The following is a 12,465-nucleotide window of genomic DNA, read 5'->3' on the forward strand; positions in this document are numbered from 1 at the left end:
GATGGCTTGATCAACCAATACAGTAAAGAGGCAAAGATGCGTTGCACGCATGTGCCTAGCTATTTCAATTGGTTGAATGTGCTTAGCTGGTGGGTCATTTTGTAAGCAGACCATTTTACGGATTGAGCAAATTTGTGACTAGTTTTTAACGTTTTCTTCACACTTGTGCTTTAATAAGTTATATTTGGATCCCCATTTTTCAACAATTTGCAGTAAATATGTGGTGTAAAATCCCCCATTTGAATCCGTTTTTTTTTTTAAATCTTTCTGTGGGGGGAGAACCACACACCCTCCTTTTGCCCTTCAGGCTTGCTCCCTTCCATCGCTCGCTCATTGTGCTCTAGTATAAAATTTCCGCCCACCACTTTAAAAATACACCAGGTGTGAATTGCCTCTTGTCCGGAGGAGATGGTAAATGTATGGTGGGCTTTTTTCTCCTGGAGGGTGGTAGGCACAGCAGGCAGTGGAAGGGCATAGATTGTTTTATCTCAGTTCTAACTTTTTCTGCTCCTCCTTGCTGAAATTTACAGTCCTGTGGGGGGCAGACGCAACTGCTACCCCCACCTTTGCTAATCCACATAATGTTCTGGGTATAGTGTCTCCGAGCCTAGAGTTATTGGTCTGAAGTTTGCAGGGGCAAGTAACATAGGTAAACTTTGAGATCCCTGGAGCAGTATTCCCCCAGGCAAATTGTAATGAGGGTCTGAATGTCAAGAGTCTAGCCTTCAGTGCATATCTAGATACTGCCTACTGCCAGCTGTGCGTACCTTCCTTTTGTCCAAGCTCCACCTGTCTAGTCCAGAGGCTTTTTATTGCATTGTTTTTCCCCTTTTTGAAATCCTTCATAAAGGCACTGATCTCCTCCACATTCCATGATGTGAGATCAAACTGAAGAAGACTCTACAACATTGAGTAACTTCCCAATGCCTTCCTTCATGTAGAGCCATGACATAAGGCAATTTCTCAAAATATAAAGTTCATAACTTCCTCTTTTTCCCATCATCTAATCTCATCAAACAACATGTTTTCACAGCCTTTTTTGATTCCTCTTGAGAACGGGCTATGCCCTTTTTCCTGCTGGGCCTCGATAGCCAATAGGCTTTGCAACCATCAAAATAAAAAGGATCATTCTCAAATGTGACTAGTGGCATGTGACAGACAACTGCATTGCAATTGGACTGCATTAAGACTCTCAGGGCCGGCTCTAGGGCGGTGCGATCAGTGGGGCCAAACTGGGCGCTGACTTCGGGTGGGGGCATCTTGTTTGAAGTATATTATGGCTTTGCAAGCACCTGCTGTCGCGTACCTGGCCTCCAGCAATTTTCAGGCAACAATAAAAATGTCAAGATAACTCCAGTGATTAATGTTCTTCCTTGAGAGAGATCAGAGGTTTGTCTAGTGGCAGTTTTGATCCATTGTAAAGTAGCACAGTGGGATAATATGCCTGCTGCAAAGAACATGTACCATTCAGTTCCCAAAGTGCATATAATGTAAATAGGTCAGTGGGTTGCTGCTTTTCTCTGAGAGATCCTTTGTTATAATTATCATCAAAGAGCTGCATGCAAAATGCAAGGTATAGATTAGAGTTTTATGTTTTTTTTGCCCTGTTTTTTTTAACCCTAATGTTGGACAAAGGGTTAATTTGGATAGAAATCAATCCTGATTAATAAAGGGAAACCCCAACAATGGTGTTATGTTTTAAATTCTTAGTTTGGCCTTCTCCAGACCAAGCACTCTTAAACTAGCCTGCCTGTCAGTTCGTGTTAGAAATGGGGGTCTCCAGTTGGCAGAGGTACGTACCTTTGTCCAAATAGGGACCCTTGCTTCTAGTCAGGATAAGAGGACTACCCCCTTTAGATAACACCTGCTCACCCCCTCGTTATTTGCCATGAGCAGACAGAATTATCCCAAAAGCAATGTGTAAAGTATTTGTACTCAAACACACAGTTATAGAGTGATAACACCACAAATGGACACTCTCCCCTTTAGGAAAAAAAAAATATTTTTATCTAAACTCAACAAGACCAAAAGGAAAAAAATCCAAAATACATGTAATAAGAATATGATTTTTCTAAGGTTTCAAGTAACTGGGTCCAAAGTAAACTATGGATGTGTGATTCTACACAAAGTACCTGTAGAAGCGTCAAAATTCTCAAGGCCAAACAGCCGTAGAGATGGGAAGCGGCACAAAGAAGAAGTGATGCCTCAAAGCCTACTGCAGGGGGAAGTGATGCGTCAACTCCAAAATGGTTCTGGTCCGCTGTGATACATCGGGAAAACGTGCTGCACAGGTGCGATGCGTGGAAATTTGGGATGCATCAGCGACTATATGTGCTGTGGCAGTTTCTTCAGCTGCTATCCCACAATGCATTAGTTCTTGCAGCTGCGACATGTGCTGCGTCATCTCGGCAGCAGCATTGTGATGGATAGAGATTCTTATCGCACTGCATGCTGCGTCATGAAAAACAGCCACAAGAAGAGCGATGCATCAAGTTCTTCATATTTCTTCTAGCTCCCAATGACAGGAACAACCTCCAGAGGCCCCAAACTGGAATAGGCACCTCCTGACCGGTCAGAACTCTCAGCAGCAGAGTACAGGGGATCTGGGGTGAAGTCTTTGTATCTCTGAGACTTCAGAACAGGAGACAAGCTCACACAGGCCCTTGGAGATTCTTTTTCAAGCAGGTTCAGAGCAAAGTTCTGGTCTTTGTTATTTCCTTGACAGAAACAGCAATTGAAGGCCAACCCCACACAGCACACAGCAAAGGAGCAGTACTCCTCCTCACAGCCCTTCAGCTCTTCTCCTTGGCAAACGTTTGTCTTGAGTTCAGAAGTGATCTAATGTTCTGGGGTTTAAGGTCTACTACTTATACCAACCACATTTTATCTTTGTTCTCTTTGTGCAAGGGTCTCTGAGCCCAGTCCAAACCACTTATGTCCTCACTGGAACAGTATGACCTCAGGGGGTGAAAACAACATTTTCCTAGGGAGACAGGCCCTATTGAGATGCAAGGAAATCTCCTCCCACTATTCTAAATGCAGCCAAGCCTCATTCAGCTCCACACTGACTCGTCCAGGAAGGACCAGGCATACCTCAATCCCCTCCAGTGGCTGTCTACAGTGAATGCACATTCCCAGCCTCTGTCACTCCAGAAATAGACAGCCAATCCACAAACAGACAGGGGCACACAGAATTGTTAAACAAGAAAATGCCTACTTTGTAAAAGTGGCATTTTCAAACATATAATTTAAAATCCATCTTTACTGAAAGATGCGTTATTGAGTTCATGGAGCCTAAACTTTATTTATTTATTTTGTTCCAATGGGAAGCTATACGTCTAAGATGTTACAAGGTAGCTCCCATTCTATCCCATGATATATAGCCTTTCAATAGTGAAAAACAAAATTAGCAGTATTTCACTATCAGGACATGTCACACACACCAGTACATGTCCTACCTTTCACATACCCTGCACCGTGCCCATGGGGCTATTTTGTGCCTACCATAGGGTGTCTTACTTTTAGAAAAGGGAAGGGTAGGGCCTGGCAAGTGGGTGCACTTGCCAGATCAACAAGGCAGTTCACAACTGCACGTTGGGGGAGATTTACTCAATCAATCTAAAAAGAATCAAATGCACACCAACCAACGCAACCACTCTGGCCGACACTGCCCTTCATATATATAACTCACAAAAACCAAATGCAGCTGGGCACATCTCACACTGAGAGAAATATACAGAATCTTTGCTAAAAGAACTGGCAACAAAGACTGCCCCCAAAAACAACCTCAACAAAGAGAGCAGTAAAACCGGCCTAAAAAATGGTTCAAGAATACAACTAAGGTCACATAAAAGGGTCGTAAACCGGACCCTACGGAAGCTGAGATCAGCGCCCCAAGACATATATTTACGAGCCACACTGAAAAACCAAAGGGCTGAGCTCAACCACACAAAATGGAAAATAAAAAAAGACGCAGAAAATGAGTCATGGGCAAAACTACTACACGACACCAAAAGCAATAACAGTGCCCGATTTTGGCATACAGTGAACAAGATCCTACACCCACAACACAAGGACATAGGATCTCACATCACAGAAGAGTCATGGACCAACTACCTCGTATGCCATTTCAATGGTCCCTTGGGAAATGCAGGAGAGCAAAGAAATAACAACACAGAGTTAGCCAATACCATCCACATGTCAGAGTCACGCACCAAGAGAGAGCAAACCCAGCCCAGAGAAACCTTGGAATCATCGGACGACCAGCAGATAGCACTAATCGCAAAGCAGATCGGCAAGGGCAGGAAAGAAGGAGCCCCAGGTCCCAACGGCATTCCGCCAGCCCTGTTTAAGGAAAAAAACATAGAATGGGTCACCATCATGCAACCACTATTCGCGGAAATCAGACTCTTAAATCGCATCCCAGACTCTTGGAGAGGGTCGACGATAGTCCCCATTCACAAAAAAGGCGACAAAATGACCCCCAACAACTATTGCCTAATAGCCCTCCTTGACAACGAGGCAAAATACTTCGCGGGAACCATCTTAGAGGAGATTGTGTTATGGGCGGAATTAAACCAGATCATTCCCTTGAACCAGACTGGTTTTCACAAAAAAAAAGGAACAGCAACTAACATTCTGGCCATGTCACTGATTATCGACGCAGCAAAAACAAAAAAACTGCCGCTGCACCTGTGTTATATCGATTTCAGTGCAGCATTTGACAACATCGAGAGAGGCAGGCTTTGGCAGAAACTAGCACAATGGGGTTTACCGCAACCGACTTTAAACATGCTGAAGCTTCTCCACTCTGATACCTGGGTGCAGGTGAAGCTAGGAAGCGGCACCCATTTGTCATCCAAAGTTCGCACCACCAAAGGCCTCAAACAAGGGTGTGTGCTTGCCCCTATATTGTTTAACCTATTTATGGCAGATCTACCAAGCCAACTTAACACATGCAACTCCCATTCACCAAGGCTGGGAGGTAAAACTCTAAGCAACCTACTATACGCGGACGATGTCGTACTTCTCAGCCATACTCACACTGGCCTTCAGAAGTTACTCATCGAAATGCACAGTTATGCAACTGAAAACAACTTAAAAATATATCTGAGTAAAACGCGCACGATGTCCATCAACACCAAAAATAAACACCATAAGTCCTGGACTCTGGGCGGCCAAAAACTAGAGCTATCACGAGAATACAAATATCTGGGAGTCATCTTTGACTGTGAGGGTTCATTTATCCAGCAGATGCAGGAAACAAAAAGAAGAGGGACTATGATCGCCGCCACACTGAAAAACTTAGCCGACCAACTGTCAGGGCCAACCCTGACCCCCTACCTGAAAGTCATCCAGGCAAAGTTACTCCCCTCAATCTCTTACGGCAGCGAGGAATTACGAGGAAGAGATTCTGGAAACTTAGACACCATTCAGGTAAAAGCCTACAGAACAATGTTTTAGCTTCCGCCTTACACCTCCCCTGCGCAACTAAGGCTGGAGTTTGGCTTGCAAAAACAAGATCTCACAAGACAGGGAGCATACATTATCTGCTGCCACAAACTCCGTTCTGCCACGACTGACTCACTTAACTCGCTGTTGTGGCAAGATATACAAAACAGGGACGCATCCCAGGCACGATCCTACCTGAAGGCAGCATTGGGGACCGTCAAAGCAACTGAACTCTGGGACACGCAACTGGGGCATAATCCATTAAAAAACTAGTCTGGAAAAACGTCAAATCCCTATCTTTACTAGAGGACAAGGCCACCTTTGCAAAAAGGAATCATGCATGGATGACACTAAACACATACAAATCCCTGACGCCGCAAGTATACTTCAGCCAGGGCTATTCAAAAACCACAAAACTAAAGTTCTTGAAACACAGATTAGGGGTCCTGCCTAGCAGAGAGCATCTTCCACCATGGCTCAGAAGTAACAGCCAAGAAGCATGTCCACTGTGTAACCAAGGAAAGGGAGACATACTGCACATGACCTGTCTCTGTGAAGAGCTTCGACTAGCCCGCCAACAGCTCTTAAAGGAACAGTTCAAGCAAATAGGGACGAGGACCCGAAGACAAGCGGTACTCGCCTGCTTGAACCCTGCATACACCAAATTGAACTGCAGATACGTCAAGTTCCTGGCAAAGATAGAGCAAAGACTGCCAAAACCCCAACTACTGGCGACTATTCACACAGGCAAGTAGCAGACGGCCATCAGGTCGCAAGGACTCATGTTGCCCTCGCCCTGGGAAAAGACTGTTAGATAATCATTTTGGGTCTTTTATTACATGCTCTACAAAAACGACGACTACAACTATTAGACTTTTTTACTCTTTAAAAAAAAAAAAATAATCTTTTATTTACTGTGAAATGATTTGTACTGGTTTTAATTAACTATGCATAATAAACTTACCTTACCTTACAACTGCACGTGCAGACACTACAGTGGCAAGTCTGAGATACCTTTTCAGGGCTGCTCGTGTTAGCTGTACAATCAGTGCTGCAGGCCCACTAGTGACATTTGATTTACAGACCCTGGCACACTCATTGCACTTTACTAGGGGCTTATCAGTAAATCAAACATGCCAATCAGGGAGAACCAATTGTAATCAAAATTTGCACGTGGAGCACTTGCACTTTAACACTGATCTACAGTGACAAAGTGCCCAAAGCATCTAAGCCAGCAAAAACGAAACTCAGCAGAACATCAAAAATACAGGACGTAGAGGCAATAAGTCAGGGGAAACCATGCCGAAGATGCCAAGTCTAATAGTATGGATGACATGTTACTCCTACACCTTGTAGTCCTGTCTAATGTAGCATTTCCTTTACACAGATTTACACACCTATAATGGATTGTCTCTGTGTGTGTGATGTAAAGTGCTCTGACACCCTACACTGGTTTGAGTGGTAGCAGTGCTATAAAACTAATGAAATGCATTTGAGATAGAGTGGTTATGGAAACTTAAGGGGCACTGGTAAAGGATGGTAGTGAGGGAATCTGTGGCCGTGGTGGTGATTGAGGGGGGTGCCAACAAACATTGTCGCACTGGGCGCCACCTATTATTATTCTGTGCCCATAAGTTTAAAACATGATTTTTTTTCCATTCTTTTTAGCACTGTAGCTGTAAGACTGCTGTATTTTCAAAGAGGTTAATAATTCATGGAATCACAAATATCAATATTAGAATCCTGCCCAGAAGCTGAAAACAAAACTAACTCGACATATATTTCACACTGTTTATAATGCATTTTATGCGAGTCATGTCATCAATACCTGTCTAAATGCAGACCGAATTATGATGGATGGCCATGTTGCACGTTTATTTAAGCTCCACTGAAAAAATTAACAGAGGTAATTTAATCATATTAAGACGGCTAAACCTCATTGTTTTTCTTCATGCTGAGGAACAAAGCCATGGGTGTCAAGGCTCCAGTAAACTGAGACCAGTGATCTGTTTGACAGCTCAGGAAGGGTAGGTGAGGAAGGGACTGCTGGATACAATCTAAACATTAGCAACATCCTGTTGTCATTTCAAGCACTGTGGCTCTAATTACAAGTAATGCAAATGGTATTACTGCATGGGTGTTTAGTGGTAATACCTCACCAAATGATTACAATGGTGCTACAGCAACCTGAAATGTAATGCATATAAACAGCAAGTTATTCATATGCAAGTTGACAAAATAATACGCAACAGAGGATTGGTGATTAATTTGAGCCAGTGGTTTCCGGTGCTCGGCTTTGGCATTTAATGGGCAACACTGGTGCTTGTGACAGTCTGCCACAAGGTGGCGGTGTCTGACTAGTTTAGAGATTACCACACCAACAGGTAATTATTAGTTCAAAATATACTAAAAAGGACTATTACCACCCAAACCATTTTTATATTTATTTATTTATTTATTTATTTTTTGCATTTATAATGCGCGCAGATACCCACAAAGGGTTTCCCGGCGCCAGGACTGAGAGACCGACAACACAGAAAGCAACACGGTCAAAGATCACAATTATTTATTGAAAAGCCAGGTTTTAACGCTTTTCTTAAAACTGGCAAAGTTTTCCTCCTTTCGTAGAGCTGAAGGAAGGGAGTTCCAAAGGACTGGGCCTAGATGGGAAAAGGATTTCCCTCCCACTCGGGCCAGTTTAAATCTAGGAACCACAAAGTTTGCTCCATTTGAAGAACGGAGGTTGCGTGCAGGAGCGTAGGGCCTAACTAGTTTTTGCAGATACTTTGGTGCGGTTCCTGCCTTGATCTTAAACATATAGGTCAAAGCTTTGAACCGGACCCGGTTCTCCACCCTGAGCCAGTGCAGGTCCTTAAGGTGCTTCGAAATCCTTGCTGTCCTGGGGATTTTACACAGCAGCCTGGCTGCGGAGTTCTGGACAAGCTGAAGCCGCCTGATCACGGCTAAGTTGGAACCCAGGTATAAGATGTTACCGTAGTCAAGCCTAGATGTAATAAGTGCATTGACTACGGTCTTCTGGGTATCCACAGGCAGCATCCAGATAATCTTCCGCAGCCATTTGAGGATAGTGAAGCAAGTGCCAGCCACTTTATTGACCTGCTGTTTCATCGATAGTGAATCATCGATGCACACCCCTAAATTTCTGACCTGGGTAGCCGGGATAGGAAAAGCGCCCAAGGATGGCGGCCAATGGATATCCTGCCACAGATCTCTGTTTTTACCTAGGAGAAGGATCTCCGTCTTCTCCCCGTTGAGCTTCAGCTGGTTCGTTGACATCCAGCTGAAGACTTCATGAAGACCTAGTTTCAGCGCAGAGGGGGATGAAGGCTCTGAGTTGGTGAGAGAAAAAAAGCTTTAGAGTCCTGGAATAGTCCCGATTGTCACACTTGTATGAATTTTCTGGTTAGTAGTTGTGCTGTTACTGTCATTGGCAGCACTGGCAGGGGCAATTTGGAGCAAGCTGCAGTGGGCTCCTGTCAAGAGCCCTAGCACTTACGTTTTTTTACAGATTATGATACTGAGATGGCTCAGTAAGTTGACAATTGCCTCTGACGACTTCTCTGACCTACAGATTACAAGTCTAAGCCCCTGCAAAGCTAACTCTGTCTTTCTTCCTTTTCAGTACATTGAGTGCTATTACATTTGAGAATCCACAATTCACAAAACAGTCATTAACATCTGGATGCATACAGCACTGCCCATTTGTGATAGAGATTTACTATTGTTTGACCAGTCCAAGAAAGTGACAGATGTAAATATGGTTTACCTAACACTTTCATCCAAGAAAGTAGAGCATTCACTGCCATTTAGTGCATAAAGCTCTTTGTGCAAACACTGTGTGCTTTTTGCACATGGATGAAAACCTAAATGCATTAAATTAAGGGATTGATGATATTTCAACAACATTATTACACTCTCCTTTGAATAACCACTACTCCACCTAAAGGGCACTGATTATGAGTGGGTTTGTAGGGGTATGGGGTAAGTTTAACACATTTTATAAGATCCAATTCCCCTTGGTTCTGATTTTAAAGGGTGATATAGTTATCAGAGTCATACTGGCCTATAGGGGAATCAGGCAGTGCCCAACTGGCTGGTCGGACAGGACAGTTCATGGACCAGATTTGTGGCTCTTTGTGGGCCCGTTTTATGGTCTGTGGGGCCTGTTTTGATTGTTAATTCCCTTGATATGCTGCAGTAAACTCAGATCCATGCAGAATTTCACACCTTGCAAAACACTTATACAGAGTGTCTTTGCAATTTGAAAACTGCCCTAATTTACAAATACAGGTCACTTTTTAGCTATCCAATTTACTAATGGTGTCTACTTTTATTTTGGTACCCGGGCTTAGTTTCTGCCAGATCAAGCCTGATATTTATCAACTATTCCAACATTTGTATTTTAAAGTGGGCAATAGCATGCATATTTTGTGTGTTTTCTGTATTCAAAACCACCTGTCCAGACATTTTTCATGTCTTTTCTCTCTTTAAATCCCAGTGGGTTTGACATGCCAAAATGTAAAGGGGGACGAGCTAAAACCCACATGGGTCATATTGTCGCTAGAGGTGCAAAAGGGGATTTGGCAGAGGGTACAATTTTTCATCCAACTTTAATTCAGGCCTAAATGTCATTTACAATGGTGGAAAAATGTGCACAGCATGAACACTTTTCCACAAAGTGATATCCAACATACACAAATCCACAAACGTCCTTAATGAAAGTATGCCACAGCAGTGCTTAATTTGAGCCAGAGCTATCCGGTGCTGAGCACCGGCACTTAATTGGTTTCCGGTGCTCGGCACCGGCACCTAATTATCAACAACACACTTAGGGCAGTCGGCCACAAGGTGGTGCTGCTCATGTAATTTAGAGATGAGCAGTATAACAGTTGTTTAGGGAAACGATATACATAAACATTTTTATTAAAATCTTCCTCACCAGCCATTGCTTTAGCTTTGGGGGCCTGGAATAAGCTGAACTATCGTATTTACATGCGAGAGAGATGGTTAGTAGTTGCATTGGCAGCACTTATAGGGGCGATGGGTGGTGCAAGCTGCAGTGGCCTCCTGGTCAGAGCCCTTGCACTTAATATTTAACAAATTAAGCACTGTGCCACAGTCACTTTTTCCTCATGTATGTTAACTTGCTGTTACAAATGTCATGTGACTTAGGCAGAAGCTTAGCGATATATTGATTAAAGCATATCGATACAGGTTGAAAACTGATTGAGAGGGGTAAGGTTATATTTCTGTTTTTGTTATTGCGAATAACACTGCCATGAATAATTAATCAATTATCATAATTGTGTTATGTTATGTTGTGTTATTAGTTTTGTAAAGCGCAAACAGCTGCCCCCGCAACGGGGCGTCCCGGCGCTGGAACCAATTCAATATGTATTTTTATTGTCAGATGGGAGGGGAGCATTTTAACAATTAAGGATGATCCAGGCAAAAAGTCTGGGATTGCAGGCAACAGCTCAGTTGTCTGGATCGTCCATAATTGTTAAAATCATCTGGAATCCTCCAGACTCCCTACCGAGCCATAGGATTCCTGGCCTCGATTAATTCATGCTGGTCTCAATTGGATTTGTCCCAGACATTACTGAGCCATAGGGCATTAACCTTCCCAAAAAGGTCCTTGGAAGGGCTTTTCTTACGCTGCACTTATTTTTGAGGCTGTGCTTTCCTGATTTCTGCAGATCCGTCTGGGTGCCCCAACATTGCGCAAAACGCCTCTGTACCCCTGGGGCTGCCCCCTGTCCTGATGAAGACCTGCCGCGACATATCATTTATTCGCTGTCAGGGTCGAAACAACAACGCTTAACCTTGGCTCAGCCTTCAAATATCTCTGTGTCCCATTGTTGAGCACTTGAGCCTTGACCAAAGATACTTCCTAAATCCTCTTTCTGACCATTCCTGTAAATTGTATATTTCTGTACATAGCCCCACACTTGTATATACACTCCTTGTCACCAGCACTGAGCACTTATGTCACTTTAAAACACTTGTCACTATTTTTACTGTGTCTTAGGTGGACAGCCTGACTATATGTATATTGTTGTTGAAAATATCTTTTGAGCAAATTCCTATTGAAAAATTGAATAACAAATATGTTTGGCAAGTATTTTTGAGTCTTTCATGTTTACCAGGGTGTCTTTCTATTTGATTTTGTATTTTTGCTGCGCGCGCGCTAATTCATTCTACTGGACTCTTTAAGTAAATGTGATTTTCCATGATCTCTAATGTTTTGTACTTATCAGCAAAGAGATTGATGCTCCCCGACTGAGCCACTGTAATTTGCTTTATATTTACCCAGGCCCTGAGGGACACTGAGTTACCCCATTGCATTATACACTATCTGAAAAGGAGCATGGTAGAAGTAGCACTTGAGGGAGCAACAAGAATAGGTAGGTAAATACATCGAAAAAGATGCCCCACATTTTGAAATGCAGTGCCTCATATATTTCCTATTTGAACCATCATAAGAAAATGATAGACATTTTCTGCAATCTGATAGGCCATGTGAGTTGCAATTTGTGGTAGTATGTTGGAACAAGTTCCTCAAAAACGATCTAAATCACCGCAGTCTCTAGTAGGACTGCGTCTGACAGACGTTTTTTTTTACCACGCATTCCTTTACCAGGAATTTTCGTGGTAAAGGAATGCATGGTAAACCCACCCTCTAAAAACTAAAACAAACCCTCCCACTCCCTAGAAACAACCCTGTACCCCCCACCTCCCACCCATGAAAAATCTTACATGAACCCCCAAACCTCCTAGAAACTACCCCACACCCCTCCCACCCCTAAAAACGAACACAAACCCCTCCCACCCCTAACAATAATCACAAACCCCTCCCATCCCCTTAAAACGAACTCAAATCCCCATCCTCTAAAAACAAACTCAAACCTCCCCACCCCTAAAAACCTAACCGAACGCCTACCACACCCTTAAAACTATCACAAATTCCCTCAAGCCCCACGACCCCCTCCA

General features: G+C 43.3%; 1 protein-coding gene and 1 long non-coding RNA gene across 4 annotated transcripts in view; one reads left to right on the forward strand and one right to left on the reverse strand.

The window, feature by feature from the left end:
* SHISA9 (shisa family member 9) overlaps positions 1-12,465 on the reverse strand; it is a 1,140,149-nt gene that overhangs the window by 821,064 nt on the left and 306,620 nt on the right. The gene's annotated exons all lie outside the window — the stretch shown is intronic.
* Positions 1-12,465, forward strand: part of LOC144784418 (uncharacterized) — a 464,308-nt gene that overhangs the window by 336,354 nt on the left and 115,489 nt on the right. The window contains exon 1 of one of the 3 annotated variants that reach the window (XR_013601641.1): positions 11,795-11,879. The exons of the other annotated variants lie outside the window; for them this stretch is intronic. This is a non-coding gene — a long non-coding RNA (uncharacterized LOC144784418). Of the gene's footprint in view, positions 1-11,794; positions 11,880-12,465 lie in introns of those variants that run through there. 3 annotated transcript variants of the gene reach the window in all.

This window comes from Lissotriton helveticus, chromosome 10, assembly GCF_964261635.1.
Source record: "Lissotriton helveticus chromosome 10, aLisHel1.1, whole genome shotgun sequence".
Lineage (NCBI taxonomy): Eukaryota > Metazoa > Chordata > Amphibia > Caudata > Salamandridae > Lissotriton > Lissotriton helveticus.